Below are 16,255 nucleotides of genomic sequence, written 5' to 3' on the forward strand. Positions count from 1 at the left end.
TTGTAGGTACAGAATCTGCTGCTTTGAATTTGGTGAGCCCTAGTAGTCCACTGAGTTTGTCTGCAGCGTGCTCTTCCTCCTGAACAGTGGCTGAGTTAACACTCCATGATCTACGAAAGTGTGGCCATGGTCCATTCTCAGCTATAGGATGATATGCCGGGGGCCACTTCCCTGACTTTTTTCCTCCAAGGTTTTGTGTTCTCTCAGGGCATTTTGCAGCTCTTTTACATCTCATATTATTTTAATGCTTTTCTTCTCCACACTGCTTTTTTTTTTTTTTTTAATCAAATGGTGGTGATAGTTATACAGAGAATTCAAATGATGACGTGATAACAAGTGATGAAGTGACTATGGGAAGTGTTTGTTTTTTAAAATGTTTTAATATTTTGTTAGAGAAGTTGTGGGTTTACAAAACAATCATGCATAAGATTCAGGATTCCCATATACCACCCCACCTCGAACACCTTGCACTGGTGTGGAACTTTTGTTAGAATCGGTAACAGTACTTTATTTATAATAGTACTATTTTTTTTAACAGTAGTTACCTTTGTTACAATTGATGAAAGATTATTAAAATTGTACTATTATCTGTCATTCATAATTTATATTAGGTATATTTTCCCCATATACTACCCTATTTTTAACATCTTGTATTAGTATCATACATTTGTTATAATTCATGAAAGCATTCTTACACTTAATAGTATCACTATAGTCCATCGATAAAATACGGCTCACTGAGATGTACAGTCCTATATTTTATCCTTTAATTTTTATTCTAGTAATATATACTTCCTAAAGTTTCTCCTTTTAACCACATTCACCTATATAGTTCAGTGTTGTTGATTATATTCACAATAATGTGCTACCATCACCACCATCCATTTCCAAATCCTTACCATCAATCTAAATAGAAATTCTGTATAAGTTAAGCATCAACACCCCATTCTCTAACCACAATCTATCTCCTGGTAACCTATGTTCTAGATTCTAACTCTATGAGTTTGCTCATTATAATTAGTTCATATCAGTGAGATCATAGAATATTTGTCCTTTTGTGTCTGGCTTATTTCACCCAACATGAAGTCCACAAGGTTCATCCATGTTGTCACATGCATTAGGACTTCATTCCTTTTTATGGCTGAATAATATTTCACTGTATGTGTAAAGGACATTTTATTTAGACATTCGTTAGTTGGTGGACACGAGGGTTGCTTCCAGCTTTTGGCAATTGTGAATGCCTCAATGAACATCAGTGTGCAAATATCTGTTCGAGACCCTGATTTCAGTTCTTCTGGGTATACACCTAGTAGCGGGATTGTTGGATCATGAGGCAATTCTGTACTTAGCATTCTGAGGAACTGCTAAACTGTCTTCCACAGCAGCTGCACCATATTACATTCCCACCAGCAATGAATGTGTGTTTCTAGTTCTCCACAACTTCTCCCACACTTGTAGTTTTCTGTTTTTTTAATAGTGGCCATTCTAGTGGGTGTGAAATGATATCCGTGGTTTTGGTTTGCGTTTCCCTAACAGCTAGTGATGTTGAGCATCTTTTCATGTGCTCTTTAGCCATCTGTATTTCCTCTTTGGGGAAATGTCTATTCAAGTCTTTTGCCCATTTTTAAATGGAATTGTTTGTCTTTTTTATGTTGAATTATAGGATTTCTTTATACATTCTGGATATTAAACCCTTCTTGGATATGTGGTTTACAAATATTTTCTCCTATTGAATAGGTTGTCTTTTCATGTTTGTGACAAATTTCTTTGATGCACAAAAGTTTTTAATTTTGATGAGATCCCATTTATCCATTTTTCCTTTTGTTGCTTGTGCTTTGGGTGTAAAATCTAGGATACCAGTGCCTACCACAAGATCTCAAAGATGCTTCCCTATGTTTTCTTCTAGGAGTTATAGAGTTCTGGTTCTTATAGTTAGGTCTTTGATTCATTTTGAGTTAATATTTGTATATGTCACGAGATAGGGATTCTCTTTCAATTTTTGTATATGGTGTGAGGTAGTGGCCCTCTTTCATTCTTTTGCATATGGATATCCAGTTGTCCCAACAACCACTTTTTGAAGAAATTATTCTTTCCCAATTGAGTGGACTTGGCAACTCTGTGAAAAATCAATTGGCTGTAAATGGGAGGGTCCATTTCTAAACTTTCAATTTGATTCCATTGGTCAATATAGCCATCTTTGTGCCAGCACCATACTGTTCTGACCACTATTACTTTTTAATATTCTTTAAGACCAGGAAGTGTGAGTCCTCCAACTTTGTTCTTCTTTTTCAAAATGTTTTTGGCTATTTGGGGCCTCTTACCCTTCCAAATGAATTTGATAATTAGCTTTTCAACAGTAGGCTGTTAGAATTTTGATTGGGATTGCATTGAATCTGTAAATCAATTTGGGTAGAATTGACTTCTTAATGATATTTAGTCTTCCAATTGATGGATCAGAATGTTCTTCCATTTATTAAGGTCTTCTTTGATTTCTTTTAGCAATATTTAGTAGTTTGTGTTCAAGTCTTTAAATCCCTGTTTAAATTCATTCCTAGATATTTGATTTTTTAGTTGCTATTGTAAATGGAATTTTTTTCTTTATTTCCTTCTCAGATTGCACATTACTAGTGTATAGAAACACTACTCATTTTTGCATGTTGATCTTGTAAACTGCCACTTTGCCGAACTTGTTTAATAGCTCTAGCAGCTTTGTTGTAGATTTTTTGGGACTTTCTATACATAGGATCATGTCATTTGCAAATATTGAAAGTTTTATTTCTTCCTTTCCAATTTGGAAGCCTTTAATTTCTTTATCTTGCCTAACTGCTCTGGCTAGAACTTCCAGCACAATATTGAATACCAATGGTGACAGCTGGCATACTTATCTTGTTCTAGGTCTTAGAGGTAAAGCTTTCAGTCTTTTGTCATTGAGTACAATGTTAGCTGTGGGCTTTTTATATATGCCCTCTATCATGTTGAAGAAGTCTCCTTTTATTCCTATTTTTTGAAGTCTTTTTATCAAGAAAGGATGTTGGAATTTGCCAAATGCCTTTTCTGCATCAATTGAGAGGATCACATGGTTTTTTTCCTTTCTTTTGTTAATGTAGTGTATTAAATTAATTGATTTTCTTCTATTGCTCCACCCTTGCATACCTGGGACAAGACCCACTTAATTTTGGTGTATAATTCTTTTAATGTGCTGTTGGATTTTATTTGCAGGTATTTTTTGATGATGTTTGCATCTATTTTCATAAGAGAAATTGGTCTGTAATTTTCTTTTCTTGTAGTATCTTTATCTAGCTTTAGTATGAGGGTGATGTTGACCTCATAGAATGAGTTAGGTAGTGTTCTCTCCTCTTCAGTTTTTTGTAAGAGTTTGAGAAGGATTGGTATTAATTCTTCTTGTAATGACTGGTAGAATTCACCTGTAAAGCCATCTGGTCCTGGGCTTTTCTGTTTTGGGAAGTTTTGATAACCGATTTGGTCTCTACTTACAATTGGTCTCTATTTATTCTATAGTCAGTGTAGGTTTTTTGTGTGTTTCTAGGAATTTTTCCATTTAATCTAGGTTGTCTAATTTGTTGGCATATAGTTATTCATAGTATCCTCTTAAGACCCTTTTATTTCTGTGGGGTCAGTAGTAATGTCCCTCCTCTCACTTCTGATTTTATTTGCATCTTCTCTCTTTTTTTCTTTGTCTAGCTAAGGATGTGTCAATGTTATTGAACCTCTCACAGAACCAACTTTTGGTTATGTTGATTCTCTTTATCATTTTTCTTTTTTTTAATTCTCAATTTCACTGATTTCTGCTCTAATCTCTGTTATTTATTTACTTCTACTTTCTTTGGGATTAGTTTGCTGTTCTTTTTTCTAGTTCCTCCAGGTGTGCAGTTAGGTCTTTGATTTTAGGTCTTTCTTCTTCTTTCTTAATCTAAGTTTTTAGGGCTATAACCTTCTCTCTCAACCCTACCTTTGCTGCATCCCATAAGTTTTTATATGTTGTTTTTGTTTTCATTCATCTTGAGGTATTTACTGATTTTCCTTGAAATTTCTTCTTTGATACACTGATTGTTTAAGAGCGTGTTGTTTAACCTCCATATATTTGTGGATTTTCCAGTTTTCTGGCTGTTACTGATTTTGAGCTTCATTCCATTATGGTCAGAGAGAGTGCTTTGTATAATTTCATTCTTGTAAAATTTATTGAGACTTGTTTTGTGACCCAACATATGGTCTATTCTGGAGAATGATGCATGCACACTTGAGAAGAATGTATATCCTGCTGTTTTGGGGTGCAATGTCTCTATATGTCTGTTAGGTCTAGTTCATTCATCTTATTATTCAAGTTCTCTGTTTCCTTATTGATCCTCTTTCTAGATGTCCTACTATTGTAGAAATGACTCTTTCTCCCTTCCTTATTGCCAGTATTTGTTTCATGTATTTTTGGGGCACCATGTTAAGGTGCATGATTATTTACAATTGTTACTTCTTCATGGTGGATTGCCTCTTTTATTAATATAAAGTGTCCTTCTTTGTCTCTTAGAAGAGCTTACATTTAAAATCTTTTTTGTCTGCTATTAATATAGCTATCCCAGCTCATTTTTGGTTACTATTTGCATGGAATATCTTTTTCCAGCCTTTCACTTTCGACCTATTTATGACTTTGGGTCTAAAGTGGGTCTCCTGTAAACAATATATAGTTGGATCATGCTTTTTTTTTCTGTTCTGCCAATCTGTGTCTTTTGAGTTTAATCCATTAACGTTCAGTGTTATCAATGTGAAGGCAGTACTTACTTCAGCCATTTTATCTTTTGGGTTTTATATGTTATATCTTTTTTGTCTCCTTTTTATCCTTTTCATTACCCTTACTGATAATCTTCATTTCTTCACACTACTCCCAGCCATTCTTTCCTGCCTTTTCTGTTCAACTTGCAGAACTCCCTTTAGTATTTCTTGTAGGGCAAGTCTCCTGTTGTAGAACTCCTGCAGTTTCTGCTTATTTGTGAACATTTTAAACTGCCCTCCCTCATTTTTGATAGACAGTTTTGCTGGATAAAGAATTTTTGGTTGACAGGTTTTCTATTTCAGTACCTTCTGTATATCATAGCACTGCCTTCTCACCTCCCTTGTTTCTGATCAGAAATGGGCACTGAGTCTTATCTGGCATCAGTTGTGTATGATGAATTGCTTTTCTCTTGCTTCTTTTAGAATTCTCTCTTTATCTTTTGGCATTTGACATTCTGATTCGTATGTTTCTCAGGGTAGTTCTACTCGGATTTATTCTGTTTTGAGTACATTGTACTTATTTGACATGTATATTTATCTCTTTCATAACAGTTGGGAAATTTTTGGCCATTATTTCCTCAAACATTTTTTCTGCTCCTATTCCCTTCTCTCCTCCTTCTGGGATACCCATGACATGTATGTTTGTGTGCTTTGTGGTACTACTCAGATCCCTGAGACACTGCTCATTTTTTTCCCATTCTTTCCTCTATTTGTTTTTCTGCCTGTAACACTGATTGTCCTGTCTTCTAGCTTGCTGATTCTTTCTACTGCCTGTTCAAATAGTATGCCTCTAATGTATTTTTAATCTCTTCCATCCCCATAATTTCTGTTATTTTTCTATTTGCACTTTCAAATTCTTTTTATGTTCACACAATATCTTCCTAATATCTTTTATCTCTTTAGCTAGATTTTCCTTCATTTCCTTGAATTGATTTAGATTTGTTTGAACTTCTTTGATAAGTTGTTCCAAATTCTATGTCTCTTCTGAAGTTTTAGTTTGTTCCCTTGACTAAGTTATATCTTCCTGTTACTTAATATGGCTTATAATTTTTTACTGATGTCTAGCCATCTGATTATGTTGATAAGTTTACTCTGAATTACTCTCTTGTCCAGAGTTTCATTGTTGATTGGCTTTGTGTTAAGGCTCTTCTTTGATGCTTAATATGCCTTATTCTAGAACTTTAGAATAGCCTGTGTTTAACTGTTATTTTTTCAGCTCGTTTTCATCTTGTTCTTGCCCTAGAAATGCAGCACAATCTTTGAGATTGCATTTATGTGCAGTTGTTTCACCTCAGCAAGCTTCCTTTCCTCTGTTACTTCTCTGGGAATCTTAAAAAATCTGTTCTCTTTGGTTTTGTACACAATTTTTTCTCCAGCTCCTAAGATTTGTTTAAATTCTCTCTCACTCAGTGCTCCATTTTATTTGCAGTTTTCAGTTCTGGGCACCTCCTGTCTTGCAGCAGTTCAATTTAACCCCCCCCCCCTCCTTTTTTTTCTCTTTTTGAGGGTTTTCCACTTCTGGTTTCTTCCCCATTAGGGATTCCACACCAGAGAGCCAGATGGCATGAATAAGTGGGTCATTCCAAAAAATACGATTTGTATTTAGGTGGTCCAGCCAACAGAAACTGGATTGAGTGAGTGCACCATTTTCCTGCTGTGGCTTCTCTTTTTCCCCCTAGAGGCCTTTATGCATGTGGTTCTCTCATGTGGTCTGTGTTCTGCCCTGGGCTTCTACGGACTTAGGACCTGGTTCCTGGATATAAGTGAGGCTCTAACAAGCTCCTCCTAGTGTTCCTAAAGTCTGTGACCATGGTGGGAGGGAGGGATCCTGTCCTGTCCTCTCTGTCTCTGAGGGACTCCCAGGCTGCATGGAACTGAGTGAGGGGAGGGAGTGGGATGGCATTTGGGGATGGCAATTTCCTATCTGATATTTTCTTTTTCTTTGCTTCAGCATTTGTGGAGTTTTTCTCTAGTCTCTACTGTCCTCCAGAATTTTAAGCAAGTGGGGGTGGCCTTCTATTCACTAAATCCCTGGGGAGGTTTTCTCAGAGGATGTCTTAAGTTGCCATTTTTTGATGATGTCACTCTCCCTGATTTTATTTTTTTACTTTAAAATAGAAACAATGTTCTTATCTTGTTAAAAAATAGGAGCAAGATTCCTTTCAATGAGTTCATCCCAAAACAGTTCTGGTCCTTGTAGTAGTTCGTTAATAAGATTAGATCTCTGCTTATAGACTTCTTGAATGATGTTAAAGTATTGTGCTGCTCACTGATTAGTCCAAATAATTAATGGAGACTTGGGGTTTTGATTATGAAATAGTGACACAATTCTCCTTGTCAGAACATATCTGTTGGAATGGTAGGGTCTTCTAAAGCATCTATGGCCTGGTTCCTGAGAACTGATTCCTTCCCTGAAATTTTCAGGGAAAGAAATGCCATCCCTTCTTTGCTTTGGCCAAACCACAATTTCTATTCCCTTAACTTCTCCAGCTGTCATGTACCTGGGTCAGCAGGCTGAATTGGGAATGACCTTCCCAGAGGGTTCAGATCTGCTTTGCTTTCCATATGCATATTCAGTTGGTTACAGTTCACAGATGCATTGTGCACATTGTGGAAGAAAAAACATGCAGGCGAAAATGTGATCAATCTTAGTTTACAACATACTTTATTTTAATTGGTGTCGTTGCTCTGAGCCTTTTCTTGAGCAGGGAGTGGTTATTTGCAGCCATGGCTTAAACTGAATCTGGATTTTCTCTGCAAAGTCAGGATTTGTAATGACAGTCTTGTCTCAGTAAAGGGAATGGAAATGTTTTTCTTCCCATTTCTGCCATTTGTTTATCAGTTAAGACTTTGTGAGAAGAAAAAAGCTGCAGTGAAGAGAAAAAAACAGGAGATAGGAAACACACACACAAGCAAGGGGGTGGGGGAGAGAGGGTGAGAAGGGATTCCACTTGGAGATTTCATGGTCCTAATCAAAATTCTAAAACAAAACACTCCCTCAGTTCTGGGGCAAGTGCTGGTCTATAGTTTATTCTCTTAACCTGGCAACTCTCTCTTCTCTTTCCCACACCTGAAAGTGCAAGAGTGCCTCTGGCTCCTTCTGAACAAAGATTCTGGGTGCCCATTGTTTCTCTCAGCTTGGCTTTCTCTGGCAGAAGGGCCTCCATCTACACAGGGAAGACAGGGGTCTAGAGCTAGTACATTTTAGAGGTAGTCAAACACAAGCATAATGATTATTTTAGGGTGTTCTTTCACTCATATTGACCACAGTAGTGTTAAGAAAGCACATAAAGCTACTACTCTTCTTTTTTTGGATCCCTCTACAAATCAAACCAGTGTCCACTCTGATATACAAGGACATGAGAAGAGCATAAATGTTGGAATATGGCTATTGAATTTCCAGGCCCTTATGGTTGAATTTATTCACATTAAAAGTGATATGTAAAACTTCAGAGTTGGTGGGCAGGAGAATGAACATTTCAAAAACAGATCTGATGCTGATATGGCAGCTCATATTTACTGAATGCTTTCTATTTCTATTTGCCTGCTCCCTGTGTTAGGTGTCTTCCAAACATCACCTCATTCAATCCACATGAAACCCATAAAGCAGTTATTATTATTATCCTGACTTATCACTTGAAGAAATATTGTACAGACAAGTTATGGAAACTTATCAGGATGACTCATTGTCTCTTGAATTTTGATAAAATGGAGAAACAGAAAAAGTATCAACCCCAATTATTTGAAGTTATATTTTAATTTTGTGGGCTTAAGCAAAAATTTCTAAAAATGATTCTTAAATATAGATATTTTCTTAAAAATGACTAATTAGGTAGTTAAAGGTAAAAGAAAGTGCTACTATGCTATTTCTTAGAAAGAAGAACGTGTCAGCCATATTTTAAAAAGTGGCCAGAAACATAAACTCTCATAATATTTTCTTTATTTGGAAGCTATTTTTTTTTTTCTGTTTTTCCCATATAGGTGGCTAAAGGGGCTCAGTCACTCCCATTATAGTCAGAACCCTCCATTTGCAAGCATCACAATTAAACTTCGGTGAGTTACACAATCCTCCTCTTAGTCCTCTAAAATCTCAGAAATTGAAATCAGTGCAACCAGATGATCCAAAAATGTGTAGGCAGTGAATTCTGATCTAAAAGTAATCACACTAATCCTGTGAAGAAGAGAAAAAATTGTTTGCTTCTTCCCGCCCACCCCCCACCCCTGCATATCTCATGCAGCAGACTGCAACAGTGTCTGCAAGATGGCTAACTGCCGAGTCTTTGATTTAATGAAAACTTAGAGAAAGCAATTCAATTCACTGCAGGGACTGCTTTATTCTTCCATTATGATTCTTTTTTAATGAGAAAGATGATTGTAAGGATAAACTCTATTTCTCTGAATTTTTACATTAATTACATACAAAGCACCATTTTGGCAGAAGGGGACTTATCTCCTTCAGGCAATACAGTTATCATCTTGTAACCACCCTTCAATCTCCCACATGAACGCCGGAGCTGCGTGCCAGGAATGAGTATTGCTCTATGCCAGCTCTCAGCATGGATAGATGAATGCTTAAAGATTTTCAGAATTAACAGTCAACACTGACTCCAGATAAACCAAAGAGCAAACCCTCCCAAGCTGTTTGAAATGAAAGAATCAGAAGGGCATCCATTAATGAAGTATTTGGGGAATGAGGGAGGATGATGGATAGTTTGCATGTGTGTATGTTTGTGTGTGTGTGTGTGTGTGTGTGTGTGTGTAAGTTTATATAAAAAGATGGTTTAAGCTTTTATTAAGAGAGGGTGGTGTTGCATACTCATGCCAATTTCCTGCCATCTAAATGCCATTCATTGTTCTAAGTGATACTGAGAGATCTGTGTAAGGTTATCACTCTATCTGAGATTCATACACATTAGTACAAATAGGATATGCACTAGTGGGTACTATCAGTTTGACAGACTGTGGGAGACTCAGTTTTGTGCATATTCACCCTGTAAGCCTGCATATGTTCTGGAATGTGTGTGTTTTATGCAATGTTTAATGGATTATGACTCTGATAAATAACAGTTCATATCACACGAGCAAGTTCCTGGGAGTAAGTACATTTTGGGAAACTGTCTTCAATGTTCTAGTCTAAAATGATGTCACAATGAAGTAGGAAGTTTAAGGTGCTTCCTAATATCCTTAAGTGACTGAAGGAGTAGCTTATACAGAGAGGAAACTCTGGGCCCAATAGTATTCATTCATCGTGGTAACCAGAGAATAACAGTAAACAGCCAATTAATTTTCTTTTTCTTTCTTTATTTGGTCAGTTATGTTGAAGTATACTTTACATACAATAAAATTCACCCCTTTTAAATGTATAGTTCAAAGAGTTTTGATAAGTGTATGTAGTGATGTAACCTCTTCAACAATCAAGATACACCAAAAATTTCCATCAATCTAAAAAGTTCCCTCATGCTTCTTTGCTGTCAATCTCTTCTTCTCCCCACCTCCAGACTCTGGCAGCCACTGAGCTATTTTATGTCCTTGTAGTTTTTGCCTTTTCCAGAACATCACTGAAATGGATTCATACAGTATATAAGTTTTGTATCTGGCTTCTTGCATTTTAGCGTAATGCTTTTGAGATGTATCCATATTGTGGTGTGTATCAGCAGTTCATTTCTTTTTATTGCTGAGTGGCATTCCATTAAATGAATTTACCACAACTTGTTTATCCATTCACCATTTGATGGGTATTTGAGTTGTTAACAATTTTGGGTGATTATGAATAAAGCTGTGATGGACGTTTGTATCCCCTCTTTGTGTGGATGTTATGTTTTCATTTCTCTTGGATAAATACCTAGGAGTGCAATTGCTGGGTTTCATGATAGGTATATGTTTAATTTTATAAGAAACCACCAAACTGTTTTCCAAAATGGCTGTACCACTTGGCATTCCCACCAACAATGAATGCGAGTTCCAGTTGCGCCACATACTGGCAGGTAGTTTTGCTAGAACTGGGTTCTAATTTTCTCTTGTTATTCTCTGTATCAACTTCACAGCATGATATATGCTCACACCTGCTCTTCCCTCTCAAACCTGCTCTTCCCCCTTCCCAGCAACATACACACGATTCCCATGGAGTATCTCCCAAGGATTTATCTTAGAAATCCCCAAGGAGCAACCCTCTACACAATGGGGGCTAAGGCACTCCAATCATACTTAGAAGTAAAAATAAATGTGACCAACAAGGAATAGGAATGATGGTTTGCCAAGTTATTTCCCACCAGGGAGACTTTTTGAGAGGCTCCAATGAATATTACCTCACCAGACTTAGGTAAGTGACAGTAATATTTTGCCCATGACTCCCTAGGGAATGATAATTCCGTATTTACGTTTGCCAAGTGCTTTCTTATCCTGCCAACCCTCGAACAGTCCCTTCTCCTCAGTGATTTAGTCAAGGTTATCTAGAGAATTGGAAACCGAGCTGGGTATGGATAGAACTCAGGATTCTGCTCTGAAGAAATTTCAAGTTCTAATTTAACTTTTTTTCACTGCTTTTGCCTGTGTTTTTGAGCACTTTTGCTAAGCTTTAAAGGAAATTCCAACGAGGCAGGGGGCGAAGATTCACAGAGGTAGAGCAGAACTTATAGAACTGTGGAGTAAGATATGCGGGTGACTCTAGGGCCCAACATACTGGGAAATGTCAGGTACCTTAGCTCTCTGAAAGGCCTATTTTGTTCCTTATGAAGTTCTATTAATTTCTTTTAATAACATAGATATTTTTAATCTTACATTAATGGTAACTGAGAATTTAGCCTAAATAATTGAATGTAGGAAGTGTAGTGTTTCTGCAGAGAACAACTATGAAGCCTGGCTTGGGTTGGAAAAGGCAACAATTAACTTCTGATGTATGCTTCCTCAGCTCTGCTCTACCCACCCCCTCCACCCCCCCAAAGGAGGAATACTTTTTCGGTACAAACTCTGTGAAGAATATTTATGTAAAATGCCAGGGCTGCGGAACTGCATCATTATGTACAACTATTGTGTATAGACAAGGTTGTCATTTTATATATTTATCTCATCTCTTCTGCCCTACTTGAATGCTCTGGGTGAGGAGGGGGTGGGGGGTAGAGGAGGCTGGGAGAGGGTGAGTGCTTGCAATACCTGAGCTAACTTCCTTTCTTCAGCCTCATCCTTTAGACCTGAGATTTGAAACTAGAACTCTAGGATTTCTGTCTTCTGGAATTTAATGTTTAAAATGAGACTATTTCTCATGAAGAGTAAAGCATGCAGTTTATTTTTCAGTACTCTCTCTCTTTGAAAAAAAATCAAAGGGATCATTACACATAGTGAGTTTTCTTTTTTATAAGTGCTCTATTACTACTATTAGAGACTTGTTTCATTTGCACACTAATGCAAAGAAATATGTAAATGATTCAATAAATACTTTAATGTCTATGTTTCAAGAATTTTCTGGAAAGCAAAATTCATGCAATACTCATTAAATTGCTTTTAGCTGGAAGCTTGTTTTTTTTTTCAAATTTGGAATAACTTACAAAAATACCTCTCAATGAAAAAGCAAATGTGTAGAACCAATAACCAGGAATACTGAGGTTGTTTGTACTCTAATATTGCTCAATGAGAGCAACATTTTATTTTATTTCAGGCTGTGCATGTAAAAAAGAAGCAGACACTTCTGATTCTATTCATGCTTTCATTACCTCAATGTCCTGTTTTACTTTACTTAAGGATTGCTCTACAATCCTTACCACCCCCAGCAGTGAATAAATTGTTTGTGGGAAAAGGAAAAGGAATTAAAGGGAGAAGAATTGAGAAAAATGACAGAAGAAGAAAAAGAGGAGGAACTTATTTACTATTTTAAAATTTTGTGGTGTATACATATTCTGAAGGTAAAAACTGTCAAAAGAGGAAACATAGGAATTTATTATTTAAAAACTGCTGAAAGTAGTTCTGGAAAGCATCAAGATTCTTGTAATAATCAGTAAGAGAACTTTATGGGCAAAAAGTTTGATGTTGCATTTTTTTTTTCTTGATGAGAAATGAGGAATTCATCTTTTGAGAATTTTCGATGCAAATCCACAAGGTTTTGGAAGCTTCACGATACCTTCTTAGTTATATTCCCGAAGCTGTTCTTTCTATGTACAAATGAGTTTGGATTTTAGGCATCATTTCAGTGATTACATTTTAATTGCCTGAACAACTTCTCAAAAGTGGTGACAATTAACCTATTGAAGTAATAGCTATCCAAATTTTACCTAAATTCTCAAACTTTACACAATGTCAATGGAACTAGTTACTGAAGTACTTTTCTAGACAGCTCTATTACTCAAATTCTTTGTTATGAACAGCAAGAATTTTAGAACCTATCTGGAAGAAAACCCAGCTGCAACCAAGGAGAGGGCTAGTTTTAAAATTTTCCAGTAAGAAGCAGGTTCTTTAAGGAGACAGGAGCTGAATTCTTGTAGGAATCAACTAATAAACAGGGGGCACATTCAAATGTCCAGTCTGGAACTTATACTGGAACCTGCAATTTCAAATTCTTTTTTCATTAGTCCAATGCAAATTTGATGGGGAAAATTCAAATTAACTTTGAAGTCAAGTTTTTGGCAAAGTTTTGTAATAATATTACTCAATGCTCTTTGAGAGCTTCTTGAATTTATTACATTGTGTTCAAATGTGATGCTCATAACTTTTTAGAAGTTGTGTGATTAAACTTACAAAGAAAGTGTTGATTAAAAACGTATTGCTGTGTCTAACTTCTTGCTGTTATGTGCTCTTAAAGTGGCATCAAATTAATATGGTGGCCCAGCAGAGTAGGTGTTGTCTGTGCCAGAAGAATTAGGAAGACCAGTGCCTTGCTCAACCCTAACCTGCAGCCCTATGGGGACAGTAGTCAGGGGAGCACGAGGAAGGAGAAGAAACTGTGGCTATCAGAGAGCCTCTTCTTACTCACACTAGACCTTCCATTCCCTTCTTCTCCTTGCTGTAGTTTGTTCCCTCCCAGATCTCGAGGTGCAGGAGTAAAGAGAGTATTAAGTCTCAGAACATGGTACTGAATCAGCCTCTACAAAATTAATGTAATTACTATGTTGATTTCCAGATGTTAGCTTAATGCCAGCCTATAAAAGCCTCTAAAGATGAAGCTTAAAACAGACAAATATTCTGAGTAAATAAACACCCAAATAAAGATACCCCAGCAAACGTAGTGATAATTTGAAGGAATGGTAAAAATCACCAAATAGGGTATTTTAGAAATTGATTCCAGCTCCCACCGTCTGGGATGGAGAGTCAGAATTTTCTCAGGCTCCCTTCAGACTTTTCTTTCCAAAGTCGTGCTGTTCCCAGTCCTTGGCCTCTTTCCATTTGTGCCTCCCTCCTAACCCACTTCCCCCTAAAATGTCTATGAAAATAGCCTCCTGGCTTCTCACTAGACTTTGCAACCACAGGGCTGGTTTCTCATTTACGGCTTCAAAATTCAAGGGAAAAAACCCTCCTTTGGTTGAAAAGTGTCTCCTGTGCCCACTCCTCCCTTCTCCCCCCTCTTGCCTCCCATCCCCTGAGCCTTGGGTGGGAGGCAGCGTGAGCCCTGGCTTAGGATGGACCCTCACCACACTTGAGCTCTCCCAATTCCTAATACTAAAGCTTTGAGTGGGTTTCCGAGGCTGACTGAGCTTCAGTTTTTGCATTTATAACATTTTGGATAATAACACTTCTTTCCTCTGGTTTTGAAGGAATAAAAGAGATAATTCACATATATAGTGGCTGTTACATTATAAAGGTTTAATAAAAGATAATATTATTGTCATTAACTTTGGGTCTTTTTCTCCATTGAGATTTCTAAACTTTTCTAGTCTCTACCTGTAACAATGAAATTACTCTCTCTGCCTCTTAGAATGGCTTGATTTTTTTTTTGTTTGTTTGTTTTTCCTGATGCAAGTCATTATTAAATCTCTAGGTGCCTGTCAAACAGGATAGACAAGACCACAAAGACTGCTTGCAACGTCTTCTCTAGTAGTATAGACCATTTGAGAAGATAAATTCACTACTTTCCAATGAATTGGGGGAGGAGGATAATATTAGAATGTTACAAAATTGTTCTTAATTTATTCTTAATATTCTTAATTATAATCCATACTGGGCTAAATAATTCTGTTCTTTTAATATTGATTTATGCATACATCAAGGGATTTTTAAGTCAAACTGCACAGCTCTCTTTTCTAGAAATGTCCAAGCTATACATTCCTCATGCTAATAGTTTCTCATAAGTGAATTTCTAACTATATGCCTTCCCCATTTCCTCATTCCTTCAGTCTTTCTCTGGACTGAGGCGCCAAGGATAAAATTGTGGGGAGAACTTTTAGATACCACATTAGATATAATTCAACATTACCAGCTTGCAAACCACACTAAGGAAACACAACTGAGTATCAGTGTCTATAACTTTTGCTGGGCTTCTCCAGTAGTCTGAGCACCTGGGTTTTAGTTGGAATTTTATTCTTCAAAGTAATTTAAATGTTAAATTTTTTAAAACCGATGTTAAATTTTATAAATGAACACCAATAACACCAATTTTTGAGAAGTAAATGGCATTAGCTTCTCTAATACTATAAAGCAAATCTAAAATTAAACTGGAATTTAGTTTCTACTTGTTCATTTTTATCTCCTCCTCAAAGATGAAATTTAGTATTGGCCAAATCATTGTAAATTAAGAAATATTATTTTGAACCCAATCCAAATAAGGTAGTACAAAAATTAAGCACTGATTAATAGTTCTTATAAAGGTAATAAAATATGATTATGATTAATGTGTACTCTACCCAGTATCCTTATTTATTATTAAGATATGTAATTGTATCCCAAGCTATTAATGATTATTTTTCAATGTATAGTTCACAGCAGATAGCTGCTATTAGGGGAAAATTGTTGGCTATTTTAGAGCCAACAGATTAAAAATTTTTACACCAGCTTCAGTGATGTAGTCATAAAGCTCTGAAGAGTAGCCTCCAGGAATATGCACCAATTGTCCTTTTAAAAGTTTTTCCTGCATTAAATCTTGGAGTGGCCAGTCAGGATTTGCTTTATTGCTTTAGTTATTTTACATTTAGATAGAAGAGCTCGCCTGACTGTTTGTGTAGGTTTTTTTTTTCTTGTGTGATTACTACAGTTATTTGTGTTTACTTCCTTGTGTCAGTTTCCCAAAGACCATTTATTTGTCTGTGATTCCCTTGGATTTCCAGGAGCTAGCATTGTTTAGGACAGCTACATTGGGCCTGTTCAAGATTCTAGGAAAACACTCTATTTAGATTCACTGAGATGTCCAAGGAAGGTTAACAGGAATACAAATAGTGAGCAACTGTACATTTCTGCCTATACATGCATTTCCTACTTCCTGCTGAATTCACACAATCTATGCTTCTTTGTGATTTATTCATTCATTTTGTTGGTTGTATCACTGCAAAACAGAAAA

At 36.4% G+C, this 16,255-nt stretch overlaps 1 protein-coding gene across 1 annotated transcript in view; it reads right to left on the bottom strand.

The window, feature by feature from the left end:
* SLC35F1 (solute carrier family 35 member F1) overlaps positions 1 to 16,255 on the bottom strand; it is a 469,647-nt gene that overhangs the window by 168,724 nt on the left and 284,668 nt on the right. The gene's annotated exons all lie outside the window — the stretch shown is intronic.

The sequence above is a fragment of the Choloepus didactylus genome, chromosome 7 (assembly GCF_015220235.1).
Source record: "Choloepus didactylus isolate mChoDid1 chromosome 7, mChoDid1.pri, whole genome shotgun sequence".
Lineage (NCBI taxonomy): Eukaryota > Metazoa > Chordata > Mammalia > Pilosa > Megalonychidae > Choloepus > Choloepus didactylus.